General features: G+C 44.3%; 1 protein-coding gene across 1 annotated transcript in view; it reads left to right on the plus strand.

Annotated features, from left to right (window-relative positions):
• Positions 1-14,844, plus strand: part of ZNF609 (zinc finger protein 609) — a 239,881-nt gene that overhangs the window by 565 nt on the left and 224,472 nt on the right. The window lies entirely within an intron of this gene.

Genomic DNA, 14,844 nt, shown 5'->3' on the forward strand with positions numbered 1-14,844 from the left:
AGTCTGGGTACGTTGAGGGCGCTCAGGGCGACTGGGGCCAGTCAGGGAGTTGGCGGGGTGGGGGGGGACGGGGGTTGTTCAGAGCATAGGGTCGGAAGCAGGACGTGTGCGTGACCCAGGAGTAGGGAGCAAGGTGGCTGGGATCGTGCAGTAAGAAGGTTGTGGGTGTGTGCCCCTAACAGTCTTCAGGTCACATTTACTCCTGTCCTTTTCTTCAAGATGGAGGGATCCCTGGGCCTGGACCTTAACTGCTATCCTTGTACCCCCGGGAGGGTTTGTGACCCTATCCTGTTTGGAAAATCCATGCTGCCCTCTTTTCCCTTTATGTGTAATTACGGTTGGATCATCTCTGTGCTTTGCTCAGATTCTCCTTCCTCCCTCTGGGGTTGAGGAGGAGGAGACACATCTGACCAATTAATGTGTGTTTGTGAAACAGGCAGCAGCAAACAGTCATTTCAGCTTCTAGGAATTAGGCTCACACAGGGTGGAGAGATCAGAGCCCTTCAGGGGGAATATTTCTGAACAAATCACAGATGATTAAATTCTCTAAGAAACAGCTCCCTACCTAAATCAGAGTGGGAAAGATGGGGAAAAAAGCCTGTCTGTTTCCAGCCATGTGTCCAGAGCCTCAGGGGTTGAGGAGAGTCCCCAAGCCCCTACAGGCCTCCTTTTTCTGTATTAGGCTTTGCTCTGCAGCCTTGAGTTAATTTCACCCCTGCTGCTTTGTCTTGGGGGAGGGAGTGCTGGTTTAGGCTGTTGTGAGGAGATGACTGTTCTGCTGCCACACACAATAGTCGTGTCATTTTATCGGGAGTGCTACCCCAGGGCTGAGAACTGCTGCAGCAGAGATAAACCGATCCCTCTCACCCGCCTATTGTGTACACAGTGAAGGTCATAGGTTCAAGTCTTGTCTGAGAGCTTTGGATATGCTCCATCTCCCAGGCTCCTCAGTGCCATTTTCTTCCTTTTCCAGACTGGGGCTTGCCATTGGAGGAGGCCAGACAGAAAGGCTCTTCTTTTTGAGTGAGGAACAATGCGGAGCTCATTGGCACACATTTTTCAGAAGAATAGGGGATGCCAGCCATGTTGTGCCTGCCTCTTTGGCTAGCCTGTACTAAGTTGTGAAGGAATAGTGTCTGGTAGACTCAACTATGATGTTTGTTTCAGACCCTTAAGGAAGAAGACTTCAAGGGAAGGTTCTACTCTTAGTTGAATCATCATATTTAATTATTTTATATAAAGGGAACACTCATGCAGTGATTTTTGTTTGTTTAGGAATACCACTAAAAACCTGTGCAGGGTTAAGATGGGGAGTCAAGCCCAGGTGCAGTGGCTCATGCTTGTAATGTCGGCACTTTGGGAGAATGAAGCCAGAGGATGGCTGGAGCCCAGGAGTTCAAGACCAGCCTTGGGCAACAAAACAAGACCCTGTTTCTTTAAAAATAAAAAATAAAAAAGTCAAGAACCAAGTACCTTTTTAATGGTGACTTCCTGGTCAATAATAATAGCACAATAAAAAAGCCACAGAATTTGCCTGTCTGGGCAAGGGCTGTGGGAACAAACCTTTCAATATTTATTTTAACTCTAATGAAAGGACATGACTTGCCCATTGTGCAAAAGTCTGTATCTACCTCTCTATTAAGAAGAAATTTGCCAAAGAAATAAACATTTTTGAAAAAATGTATAGGTCTTAGGGATAATTAGAGAAGTATGAGAACAAACTAGAAGGAATCCTATTGTACATATAGAAGTACCCAAATAATGTTTATGTACTATTAGTTGTGTAAAAAATTTTTGGGACCAGGCATGGTGCACACACCTGTGTAATCCCAGCGCTTTGGGAGGCTGAGGCAGGAGTATCACTTGAGCCTAGGAGTTTGAGAATGGCCTGGGCAACATAGTGAGAACCCATCTCTACAAAAATTAAAAAAAATAAAGCTAGCTGGGCATAGTAGTACGTGCCAGTGGTCCCAGCTACTCAGGAGGCTGAAGTGGGAAGATCGCTTGAGTTCAGGAGTTTGAGACCAGCTTGGGCAACATGGCAAAACCCCATCTCAACAAAAAATATAAAAAATATTAGCTGGGTGTAGTGGCATACGCCTGTGGTCGCAGCTACTTGGGAGGCCGAGGTAGAAAGATCTCATTGAGCCCAGGAGGTTGAGGCTGCAGTGAGCCGTGATTGCACCGCTATACTCCAGCCTGGGTGATAGACCAGGATCTTGTCTCAAAAAAAAAAAAAAATTTGAGCCTGGAAAAGGGGTTTCCATTTAGAACATTAAATACAACTTTTCTTTAAAAAGAGATTAGAAGTAAAACTCATTGTGAGTGGGGAATTGTATATAATGTACTGTGTACACAATAGCCAACCATTTCCCATAGGATATTGTTGAATAAGAACTTTAACCTTTGGTTTTGGTAAAGGTCTTTCTGAGGCAGTGAGTCTGACTGTGGTGCCTCCCTTATCCATTTCAGTGACTTTCTTTAAATGATACCCTGCCACTTAGGTGTTGGGCCTTTGATAGGAGGGAACAGGTTGTTCTGACCTTTATATATTTTTCGATAACAGAACTGTCTTCAGGCCTTACTGGAGGTGTTGTCTGTCTTTAGACTATTTCCAACTCTGTGTTCTAGGCATATTTGAGTGAAGCCTCAGCTAAACTGAGTCCAAAGCTTTTTGCTCTTGGGCTCTTAGCATTTATTTCTGAATGCTGTCAGGTGACAGTGAAGGCAGAATCCTCAGATTAAATTTGTCCTGATTAGATTTAGTGGCTTCAGAGTTGGACCCTTGCCACAAGGAATCTCATGTGAGTCTTCTGATTGTAACCATCATTCAAAGAGTGCTTTGGATTCCCCCCCAACCACCCCTCCCAGCTTCTTAGTAGAAAAAAATTTCCCTGTGATAGAGGTCTAGAAAGTTGGACAGATTAGTGCTTATTTTGTGAGGATATGGAAGCATAATTTTGGCTCCTGGTAGCAATTATGTAGCAATTAGCATATAGCAACTAAATGACTGGAACACGATAATTTGTTGAGGGGTTTACTGATTGCTCTGTCAAGTGGAAGTACCACTCCTTATTTATTTGACTCAGAACACTATTGCCTGAGCTTAGCCATGGAGACTAAGTATAGCAATGATATGTGTTCTCCATAAGTTCCTACTCTGCTTCCTCTTTGTATTTACTTCTTTGCCAGGTACCTTAGTACTTGTACTGCCCTTTTTTCCTACTCCGAAGGAATTGTTACTTCCCTCATGGAAAACTGGTCATGGATGGGAATACTGTCAAGCAGATGGAACTAGCCTGAGATAAGGTAGCCTTATATTGTGTGGGAAGTTTTCTTTTCAGTCACTTAATTCTCTCTTCTACTTGATTTTTTAAAATCAGTTTCCTTTAAAAAACAACAAACAAACAAAAACCCCACAAAATGCAAAATATCATAGTGCATTAAATACGCCTTCATGATACCTTCCTTATAAAAGTCTGTGACAGACAAAATGAAGATAGGTGATGTTGATTGGCAGGTTCTGGGTCCACTAAGTGTCAGTGAAGGACTCTTTTCACTAGGGAACAGGTAATTCACCAAAGCACCTGCCTAGTTGGGCATGTGGAATTGGCAGCAGCTGTGCAGCTGAAGAGGGATTACTGAGCAGGTGGTTGAAGAATCACATGCCACAGTGACAAGAAAATACTTGGTCTTCCGTGGTTTAGGTTCAGTTTGTATGTGTGAAATTGCACTTTGTTTCACATTTCTTAATGCTTGTTGATTTGTTAGTAAGATGGTAATAGAATAGAGAAAGAGATTCTTCTGTATCTGTGGTTTTTTAGATCACTGAGTAGCATGCCCTAGACATGGCCCTACACTGCTCTATTGTATTTATGGGAGTTCTGGCTTGGAAGGGAAATAGTGGTAATTCAGTGTTTCTAGTACTTGTTTATTAAAGGGAAATGGGAAGGAGAAAATTCCTTGCTTTCAGTGTGGTGAAAAAGATTTAGCCTACTGGGTGGATACCTAATAGGTTTTATGCAAATGATGTAATTGATTTTTTGTGTAAGTGTTCCTGACATGCCTTACTCAAGACATTTGCATGTGTTTTTATATTATGAATATATTTCCCCACGTGAAGTTTGCATCTCTTCAGTTTTTTGTTTTTTTGTTTTTTCTTTTTTTTAAGACGGAGTTTCGCTCCTATTGCCCAGGCTGGTGTATAATGGTGCGATCTCGGCTCACTGCAACCTCTGTCTCCCAGGTTCAAGTGATTCCTTGGGTCAGCCTCCTGAATAGCTGGGACTACAGGCGCCCACCACCAAGCCCAGCTAATTTGTGTATTTTTAGTAGAGATGGGGTTTCATCATGTTGGCCAGGCTGCTGTTGAGCTCCTGACTCAGGTGATCCACCCGCCTCGGCCTCCCAAAGTGCTGGGATTACAGGTGTGAGCCATCACGCCCTGCCAGTTTTTTTTTTCTTTCAATTTTTAGTTTCTCCCAGCACCTTTGTAACTCTTCCCTGACATTGACATTAACATCACTTGTTAGAACCAAGTTGTCACCAGAACAAATAATGTTAAGAAACATCAGCACTAAATATTTATCTTAAAAACGGATATAGGGCCGGGTTCAGTGGCTCACGCTTGTAATCCTGGCACTTTGGGAGGCCGAGGTGGGCGGATCACGAGGTCAGGAGATTGAGACCATCCTGGCTAACATGGTGAAACCCCATCTCTACTAAAAATACAAAAAACTAGCCGGGCGTGGTGGCAGGTGCCTGTAGTTCCAGCTAGTTGGGAGGCTGAGGCAGGAGAATGGTATGAACCCAGGAGGTGGAGCTTGCAGTGAGCTGAGATTGCTCCACTGCACTCCAGCCTGGGCAATAGAGAGAGACTCCGTCTCAAAAAAAAAAAAAATGGATATAGGCTGGGTGCAGTGGCTCATGCTTGTAATCCCAGCACTTTGGGAGGCTGAGGTGGGTAGATCATCTGAGGTCAGGAGTTTGAGACCAGCCTGGCTGACATGGTGAAATTCCGTCTCTACTAATAATACAAAAATTAGCCAGGCGTGGTGGTGCATGCCTATAGTAATTCCAGCTAGCTACTCGGGAGGCCGAGGCAGGAGAATCGCTTGAACCGGGAGGTGGAGGTTGCAGTGAGCTGAGATTGCGCCATCGCACGCCAGCCTGGTCAACAAGAGTGAAACCCTGTCTCAAAAAAAAAAGAGTTGGTGGGGAGTATAGCATTTCCTATAACTTGGGAAAAGTCTATTTGAGGTTTTCTGAAAATTCAGGTTTTTTTTTTTATAGAGTATCACCTTCTGTTAATATGATTTTCTCTTTCATATGTTCGTGCCACCAATAGGCAATGCCATAGAGCCTAAAACTTATAAGCAAGTAACTTTGTGTTTATTTTCTGACCTTTTTAGTGCCTTCCATTCATTTTCTATATTAGGCCAACAGGTTGTGTGCCCCTTCTCTTGAAACATACACACAGGACCTAATGGAATTCACAGGGTACTAATTAACGGGTGATTGAAAAGAAATGAGCCATATGAACTGTTTTAAAGTTCAGAACTCTCTTTCCCACAGCACAGGTGGAGTGAAGGCTCTTTGAGGGAAAGTGAGGCCAAACTATGACTCAGGTCAGGGCCTATGGAGCACTGTGTAGACGGGACATTTGCAGTAATCTACCTAAACCTGGTTTATAAGCCAACTTTAAGTGGAAGCCTAGCGACAGCAGTTAGTTGTTTAGTATTCACTTCTAGGAAAGAATGTCAAGTTCTTGATTTCCTCATATGAAGCTATGGCAGTTTTTGTGTTTGTTTTATTAAAACTGTTCACAAACCACTTATCCTTTCCTAGCACTCTCAGTAGTTTGCTTCCTTTTACCTCTCCCCCACCCCCATCTCTTATCCCACTTCTCTACCCTGAAGACTTCTTCTCTAGCAGCTTGGAAACACTAATTACTGTAGCTATTATAGTCACAACCCAGATCCTCCACCTCCTTCTCTCTCACCCCTTTCTTTTTTCCCCCCTCCCCTTGCTCTAGCAGCAGGAGTTGAGCTGCAGTCTCATGAGCACAGTCAGATCTATGAATGAGCTTTATATCTTGTCAAGGCAGAACTCCAGATCCAACAGGGCTAATTTTTCATGGTTCTCTTGCTGTTTGTTCTTGGATCAGAGTCCCAGAAATAAGAGATGGCAAATACCTATCAGGTCATATCTAGTCCATCACTCAGGGACAAACTTAGGATTTTTCTCTTGTCTCTGAGAACTTTTTCCTTCTTTCTTTTGCAGGTGAGAGCTGTCTGATGCCAAGCAAGCTCTGAAACTGCCTTCTTTTTATTGTGTTCTCTGGTCATTAGTGTCTGGCCAACTACTTTGGTTTTTTTTTTTTTTATTATTCCATTTTCAGGAATGCTTGCTCCCAGCAATATCTCTACCCCTTCTTCAGTGCTTTCTTCTTGATCATTGGCATCACCTTTGTGGATTCCTTTTGTATCATCAGTTATCTATGCCAGAAGTATCACTTTTCTGATCTTTGCCACAAGTGTCACTGTGGCCTGCTTTTAAGGAGGTAATTTGATGGAAACACAAGACATAAATTCTAGCAGGTGGTAATTAATAAAATACTTTAGAATATATGTGCCTCGGCCAGGTGCAGTGGCTCACGCCTGTAATCTAAGCACTTTGGAAGGCGGATCATGAGGTCAAGGAATCGAGACCATCCTGGCCAACGTGGTGAAATCCCGTCTCTACTAAAAATACGAAAATTAGCTGGGCTTGGTGGCGCACGCCTTTAGTCCCATCTTCTCGGTAGGCTGAGGCGGGAGAATTGCTTGAATCTGAGAGATGGAGGTTGCAGTGAGCAGAGATCATGCCACTGCACTCCAGCCTGGCAACAGAGCAAGGCTCTGTAAAAAAAAAAAAAAAAGAAAATATGTGCCTTAAGTAACCCCTGTACTATATGAACAAATGTTGCTTCTTCTGTTCTAACACTTCTCTTTATGCGGATGAAATTTTATTTTTCTGTGTCTTTGTTACAGTTAAAATATTGTCTAAGAGTATTATGTTTTCTTTACTAGTATGCTTTTTTTTTTCTTTTTCTTTTTTGAGATAGGGCCTTGCTGTGTCACCAGGCTGGAGCATAGTGGCATAATCACCATCACAGCTCACTGCAGGCTCAACCTCCTGAACTCAAGCAATTCTCCCACCTCAGCCTCCCAAGCATTTGGAAGTACAGGCAGGCACCACTACAGCCAGCTAATTTTTTTTTCCTCCCTCCCTTCCTCCCTTCGTCCCTCTTTTCCTTTCCTTTTTCTTTCCTTTCCTTTCTTTCTTTCTCTCTTTCTCTCTCCTTCCTTCCTTCCTTTCTTTCCCTTTCTCTGTCTCTTTCTTGCTTGCTTTCTTTTCCTTCCTTCCTTTCTTTCTTTCTCTTTCTTTTTCTCTCTTTCTCCCTTTCTTTCCTTCCCTCCCTCCCTCCCTTCCTTCCTTCCCGCCTTCCTTCCTTCCCTCTTCTCTCCTCCTCCTCCTTCTCCTTCCTTGAGACAGGGTCTCACTCTGTTGCCTAGGCTAGAGTGCAATGGCACAATCACAACTCATTCCAGCCTCGATGCCACCACACCTGGCTAATTTTTGTGTGTTTTTTGTTTCACTGTGTTGCCCAGGCTTGTCTCAAACTCCTGGGCTCAAGCTACCCTCCCACCTTGGCCTCCCAAAGTGCTGAGATTATAGGCGTGAGCCACTATGACCAGCCCAATTTTTAAATTGTTTTTGTAGAGGTGGAGTCTTACTATGTTGTGTGCCACTGCATTCCAGCCTGGTTGTCCAGGCTGGTCTTGAACTCCTGGACTCAAGCCACAGGCATGAGCCACCATGCCTGGCTAGTATAGCTTTTCAAAGAATAAAGGGGAAAAAAATCATAGAATTGAGAGTCATAAAACTCAGATTCTGATCATTACTATGCCTCTAATTAGCTCTTTGACCTTGTGCAAGTTATGCCCCTGTTTTCATGTGCCTCATCTGTAAAATGAACACATTAGACAGGATGATCACTGCGGTTCCATTTAGCTGTAGAATTTCACAATACCAAGATTAAGAGTCGGGTTGACACCTGTAGTCCTAGCACTTTGGGAGGCTGAGGCAGGAGGATCATTTGAGCCCAGGAGTTGGAGACCAGCCTGGGCAACAGAGAGGCCTCATATCTTAAAAAAAAAAAAAAAAAAAATTCAGCCTGGCCAACATGGAGAAACCTTGTCTCTACTAAAAATACAAAATTAGCCAGGCATGGTGGTACATGCCTGTAATCCCAGCTATTTGGGAGGCTGAGGCAGGAGAATCACTTGAACTTGGGAGGTAGAAGTTGCAGTGAGCCAATATCAAGCCATTGCACTCCAGCCTGGGCAACAGGAGAGAAACGCTGTTTCAATAAATAAGTAAATAATTAGCCAGGTGTTGTGCACTGTGGTCCCAGCTCCTCAGGAAGCAGAGATGGGAGGATCGCTTGAGCCCGGGAGGTCGAGGCTGCAGTGAGCTGTGATCTCACCACTGCACTTCAGCCTTAGTGACAGAGCAAGACCCTATTTCCAAAAAAAAAAAAAAAATTATAGATTATGGTGGAAGAACAGGACAAAAGTTTTTGATATAAGTGAGCTTTTTTTTTTTTTTTTTTTTTTTTTCTGTTGCTGTGTCAAAAATATAGCCAGTATTGTATTCAGAAGGGCTAATGAGTGCAATTTCAGCTCCCTGGGGCTTGACTCTCACTACTCTTTGATTTGTTTGGAAAGCTGGACTTTTTATTAGGCCATCTTTTTTTGGAGGGTTTTGTAGCCTCATTCTGCAGGCTCACCAGCTTGCCACATGTATCTTTTTCTAGTGTGCTTAAGACATAGGAGTGGAAATCAGAAAGCTGCAGAAAAGGCTGGCCTGGCGTGGTGGCTCACGCCTGTAATCCTAGCACTTTGAGAGGCCGAGGTGGGTGGATCAGCTTGAGGTCAGGAGTTCGAGAAAGCTGCAGAATAGGAACCTTAGCTTGTGAGAAGAAAGTTGTACCTGGAAGGATTTGCCATCTATCAATAAGAAGTAACTTTGTAAGTTGAGTCAAGGAGCTAATAATCTATTATATCTGAAATCTGGGAACTAAATTGGACTGATTATGGAGGTTAGTTGGGTATTTTTCCACTTTTGACTAGTCAGTAGAAACTCCACTTTGAATTAACTTCTTGGGACTGAGTACAAGTTGAGTTGCCCACAGTGTTTTGTTCAGAAAATAAAATTATGTTGTTATTTATATATTTTTGACAGGGTCTTACCCAACCTTGACCTAGTGGGTTCACCTCAGCCTTCCAAGTAGCTGGGACTACAAAAGTGTGCCACCATGCCTGGCTAATTTTTGTACTTTTTTTTGTAGAGATGATGTTTGCCATGTTGCTCAGGCTAGTCTTGAACTCCTAGGCTCAAGCCATCCTCCTGCTTCAGCCTCCCAAAGTGCTGGAATTACAGGTGTGAGCCACTGCACCCAGCCAATGACGTTATTTTTAATGCTGAAAATGCACATTGATGACATTTGGTGATGTGTGACAAACAAAGGGTATCTCTGAAATACCCTCCTAAAAGAGATGAGAAATTAAAAACTGGTTGGTTGGTAAGTGTTTCAGGAACTTTCAGATTGAGAGTAATGTTAGGAAGTATTTGCTTTCAAGGGGTTTTTTTTGGGACGAAGTCGCTCTGTTGCCCAGGCCGGAGTGCGTTGGCGCGATCTTGGTTCACTGCAACCTCCGCCTCCTGGGTTCAAGCAATTCTCCTGCCTCAGTCTCCTCAGTAGCTTGGATTACAGGCATGTGCCACCATGCCTGGCCAATTTTTGTATTTTTAGTAGAGATGGGGTTTCACTATGTTGGTCAGGCTGGTCTCCAATCCCTGACCTCATGATCTGCCTGCCTTGGCCTCCCAAAGTGTTGGGATTATTGGCGTGAGCCACTGCGCCTGGCCGCTTTCAAGCAGTTTTGAGGAAATGAAATTACACAACCAAGGTGTGTTATTCTCTGTGTTAGGATTTTTATCGGCATTTTCCAGTTAATTCTTTGATATGGGACTTCGAGTAGCAGCTATTAATACTTATTGAATGGTAAGAGGATGCTGGTCTTTTAGTCTGTTGTTGTTGTTAACATAGCAGAATCATAGGTTTAATCTACCTTTGAACATTGGAAATAATGTTCACTGTTTTCAGATTTGTACTTAAAACATCTGTTGGTCCAGGCACGATGGCTCACACCTGTAATCCCAGCACTTCAAGAGGCCAAGGCTAGCAGATCACTTGAGGCCAGGAAGAGACCAGCCTAGTGAACATGGTGAAATCCCATCTCTCCTAAAAATACAAAAAAATAAGCTAGGCGTAGTGACATATGCCTGTAATCCCAGCTACTGGGGAAGCTGAGGCATTAGAATCATTTGAACCTGGGAGGCAGAGGTTGTAGTGAGCCGAGATTGCACTACTATACCCCAGCCTGGGTGACAGAGCAAGATTGTGTCTTAAAAAAAAAAAAAAAAAAAAAAAAATCTATTGGTCTGAGTAGAAAAGTTTAGTAGACAAAAAAACTCCTGAGAGTGGGCCGGGCGCAGTGGCTCACACCTGTAATCCCAGCACTTTGGGAGGCCAAGGTGGGAAGATCACCCAAGGTCGGGAGTTTGAGACCAATCTGACCAACATGGAGAAACCCTCTCTCTACTAAAAATACAAAATTAGCCGGGCGTGGTGATGCATGCCTGTAATCCCAGCTACTTGGGAGGCTGAGGCAGGAGAATCGCTTGAACCCGGGAGGCGGAGGTTGCCGTGACCTGAGATCATGCCATTGCACTCGAGTCTGGGTGACAAGAGCAAAACTCCGTCTCAAAAAAAAAAAAACTTGAGAGTGCCTTGCTTTATTCCCAGCCATCTGTAGCACATTACTAATTTTTAGGTCATCTAAAACTTATGTGGGGAAGTGTTCCACTTGAATGTGAGATTTTAGAGTGATTTATATTAGAAATATGGCCAGGTGCAGTGGCTTGTGCCTGTAATCCCAGCACTTTGGGAGACCAAGGCGGGCAGATCACCTGAGGTCAGAAGTTCAAGACCAGCCTGACCAACATGGAGAAACCCTATCTCTACTAAAACACAAAAAAATTAGCCGGGCGTGGTGGCGCATCCCTGTAATCCCAGCTACTCGGGAGGCTGAGGCAGGAGAATCGCTTGAACCCCGGAGGCGGAGGTTGCAGTGAGCTGAGATCACACCATTGCACTCCAGCCTGGGCAACAAGAGTGAAACTCTGCCTCAAAAAAAAAAAAAAAAAAAAAAAAGATTTATATTAGAAATATAAGTAGTTTTTTTCCCCCGCCCCCCGAGATGGAGTTTCGCTTTGTTGCCCAGGCTGGAATGCAGTGGCACAATCTCGGCTCACCGCAACTTCCGCCTCCCGGGTTCAAGCGATTCTCCTGCCTCAGCCTCCCAAGTAGCTGGGATTACAGGCATGCATCAATGCTCCTGGCTAATTTTGTATTTTTAGTAGAGATGGGGTTTCTCCATGTTGGTCATGCTGGTCTTGAATTCCCAACCTCAGGTGTTCCGCCAACCTCAGCTTCCCAAAGTTCTGGGATTACAGGCATGAGCCACCTCACCTGACCAATATAAGTAGTTTTTTTGTTTGTTTTTGTTTTGTTTGTTTGTGACAAACTAAACTGTCACTCCGTCGCCCAGGCTGGAGTGCAATGGTGCAGTCTGGGCTCACTGCATCCTCAGCCACCTGGGTTCAAGTGATTCTCCTGCCTCAGCCTCCCGAGTAGCTGGGATTATAGGTGTCTGCCACCACGCCCGGCTAATTTTTGTATTTTTTAGTAGAGATGGGGTTTCTCCGTGTTGGTCAGGCTTGGTCTCAAACTCCTGATCTCAGGTAATCCACCCTCCTCGGCCTACCAAAGTGGTGGGATTACAGCCGTGAGCCACCGCGCCCAGCCTATAAGTAGTTTTTATAGATGGTTTAACAAAAAGTGCGAAATGCAGCATAGGGGTTGGATTGCAAAGTAGCCAAAGTGGGTATCACGAAACCTTTGGCTATCAGACCACAGCATGAAATCCAGATTAGGCAGTTAGTCCACATTGCTGGTACCACATTTCATGCTGGTATCTATAGAAAGTTTCTTAGACTGTAGTTCAGTATTTGTGGCGAAGGATAGCAGTGTCTGCTCTATCCTGTGTACAAAGTACAGCTAGTGGGATCTTGGGATATTAGCAGCAGCATACCTAGCAACATTCCTAGGTGGGCACTTTGTGTCTGGTTGAGATCAATTTTCATTCATATAAACAGAAGTGAATGTTCATGAATATAAGACAGGTGCGGTGGCTCTTGCTTGTAATCCCAGCACTTTGGGAGGCCAAGATTAGAGGATCACATGAGCCTAGGAGTTCAAGGCCAACCTGGACACATAGTGAGACCCTATCTCTACAAAAAATTTGAAAACTTGCCATGGTGGCACACTCCTGTAGTTCCAGCTACATGGGAAGTGGATCACTTGAGCTCAGGAGGTTGAGGCTGCAGTGAGCTGTGATCATGCCACTTTATTCCAGCCTGGGCAATAGTGAGACCCTGTCTCAAAAAATAATAAAAAAAAATAAAGACCAAGAATGTACCTTGTAAATTTCAGTTACAAATTCTGAAATTCGATGTAAAACTCAGCGTTTATCTTTGTTTTGGAACGGATGCTTCTAGAGCAGAGTTCTAAAGAATGGTATCAGAAAAGAAACTATAAGAAAAGACATGGAATTGTGAAGCTTATGAGATACATATCTGAAAGGTATATAGGGAAGGGAAGAAATTTGTTTCTACTTGACATATGCTTTCAGATGTACTTCCAGTTCATAATTTGAAACCTGTCTATGCTTTTCTCTTTGAAGCATTGCTATTCTTCCAGTTGCTTTGGCTTAAAACTTTTGACTCATATTTGGTTCTTTTTTTTTGTTCTGTTTTGAGATGGAGTCTTGCTCTGTCGCCCAGGCTGGAGTCCAGTGGCGCGGTCTTGGCTCACTGCAACCTCTGCCTCCCGAGTTGAAGTGATTCTCCTGCCTCAGCCTCCCAAGTAGCTGAGATTACAGGTGCCCATCACCATACCTGGCTAATTTTTGTATTTTTAGTAGAGACAAGATTTCACCATGTTGGCCAGGCTGGTCTCGAACTGCTGACCTTGTGATCCGCCTGCCTCGGCCTCCCAAAGTGCTGGGATTACAGGTATGAGCCACTGCGCCTGGCCTCATATTTGGTTCTTTTTTTCATCCTCACCACCTCGTTTGAATCATGCACCAAATTAAGTATCTAAGGATTCACTAATTGGATAGCCTGACATTTAGCCTCACTATTTCTTTTTTTTTTTTTTTTTTTAACGTAGAGTCTTGCTCTGTCACCCAGGCTGGAGTGCAGTGGTGCAATATCGGCTCACTGCAACCTCCACCTCCTGGGTTCAAGTGATTCTCCTGTCTCAGCCTCCCAAGGAGCTGAGATTACAGGTGCGTTCTACTACGCCCAGCTAATTTCTGTATTTTTGTATTTTTTTTGAAATGGAGTCTCAGTCTGTCACCCAGGCTGGAGTGCAGTGACGTGATCTCGGCTCATTGCAACTTCCACCGCCCAGGTTCAAGCAATTCTCTTGCCGCAGCCTCCCGAGTAGCTGGGATTACAGGCGCCTGCCACTGCACCCGGCTAATTTTTGTATTTTTAGTAGAGACAGGGTTTCACTATCTTGGCCAGGCTGGTCTTGAACTCCTGACCTTGTGATCCGCCTGCCTCGGCCTCCCAAAGAGTGGAGATTACAGGTGTGAGCCACAGTGCCTGGCCTATTTTTGTGTTTTTAGTAGAGACGTGGTTTCGCCATGTTGGTCAGGCTCGTCTCAAACTCCTGATCTCAAGTGATCCTCCTGCCTTGGCTTCCCAAAGTGCTAGGATTATAGGCGTGAGCCACCACACCCCGCCTAGCCTTGTGTTTTTTTTTTTTTTTTTAAGACTGAGTTTTGTTCTCGTTGCCCAGGCTGGAGTGCAATGGGACGACCTCGGCTCACCACAGCCTCTGCCTCCCAGGTTCAAGCAATTTTCCTGCCTCAGCCTCCGGAGTAGCTGGGATTACAGACATATGCCACCATGCCTGGCTAATTTTGTATTTTTAGTAGAGACGGTCTTGAACTCCCGACCTCAGGTGATCTGCCTGCCTCAGCCTCCCAAAGTGCTGGGATTATAGGCGTGAGCCATGGTGCCCGGCCTGGCCTCACCTTTTAACCTGACCTAGTTCAGGTCTTCATCTTCTATATATTATTGCAATAATCTCATGGTTAATGCCTCTTTCTGTATTGCATACTACATACAGCTGCTGTATTTTAGTTTTTATTTACTCATTTAGGTAATATTTATTGGGCATTTATATGCCAGGCCACACATGGTCTTGTCCTGTTAGGACTTGTAGTCTAGTGGGAGAGACAATTAGTGAATTTATGATTATGAACTAAAGTGCTCCGAAAGATAAGAATTTTGTTCTAGAAGAGTGTGTAGCAAAGAAAGCCAGCATAGACCTTTAAAATTACAATTTCGATCATTTTGCTTCTTTCTGTTTTTTTTTTTTGTTTTTTGAGACGGAGTCTTGCTTTGTCGCCCAGGCTGGAGTGCAGTGGCCGGATCTCAGCTCACTGCAAGCTCCGCCTCCCGGGTTCACGCCATTCTTCTGCCTCAGCCTCCTGAGTAGCTGGGACTACAGGCGCCCGCCACCTCGCCCAGCTAGTTTTTTGTATTTTTTAGTAGAGACGGGGTTTCACCGTGTTCGCCAGGATGGTCTTGATCTCCTGA

This window comes from Chlorocebus sabaeus, chromosome 26 (genome assembly GCF_047675955.1).
Source record: "Chlorocebus sabaeus isolate Y175 chromosome 26, mChlSab1.0.hap1, whole genome shotgun sequence".
Taxonomy (NCBI): Eukaryota; Metazoa; Chordata; class Mammalia; order Primates; family Cercopithecidae; genus Chlorocebus; species Chlorocebus sabaeus.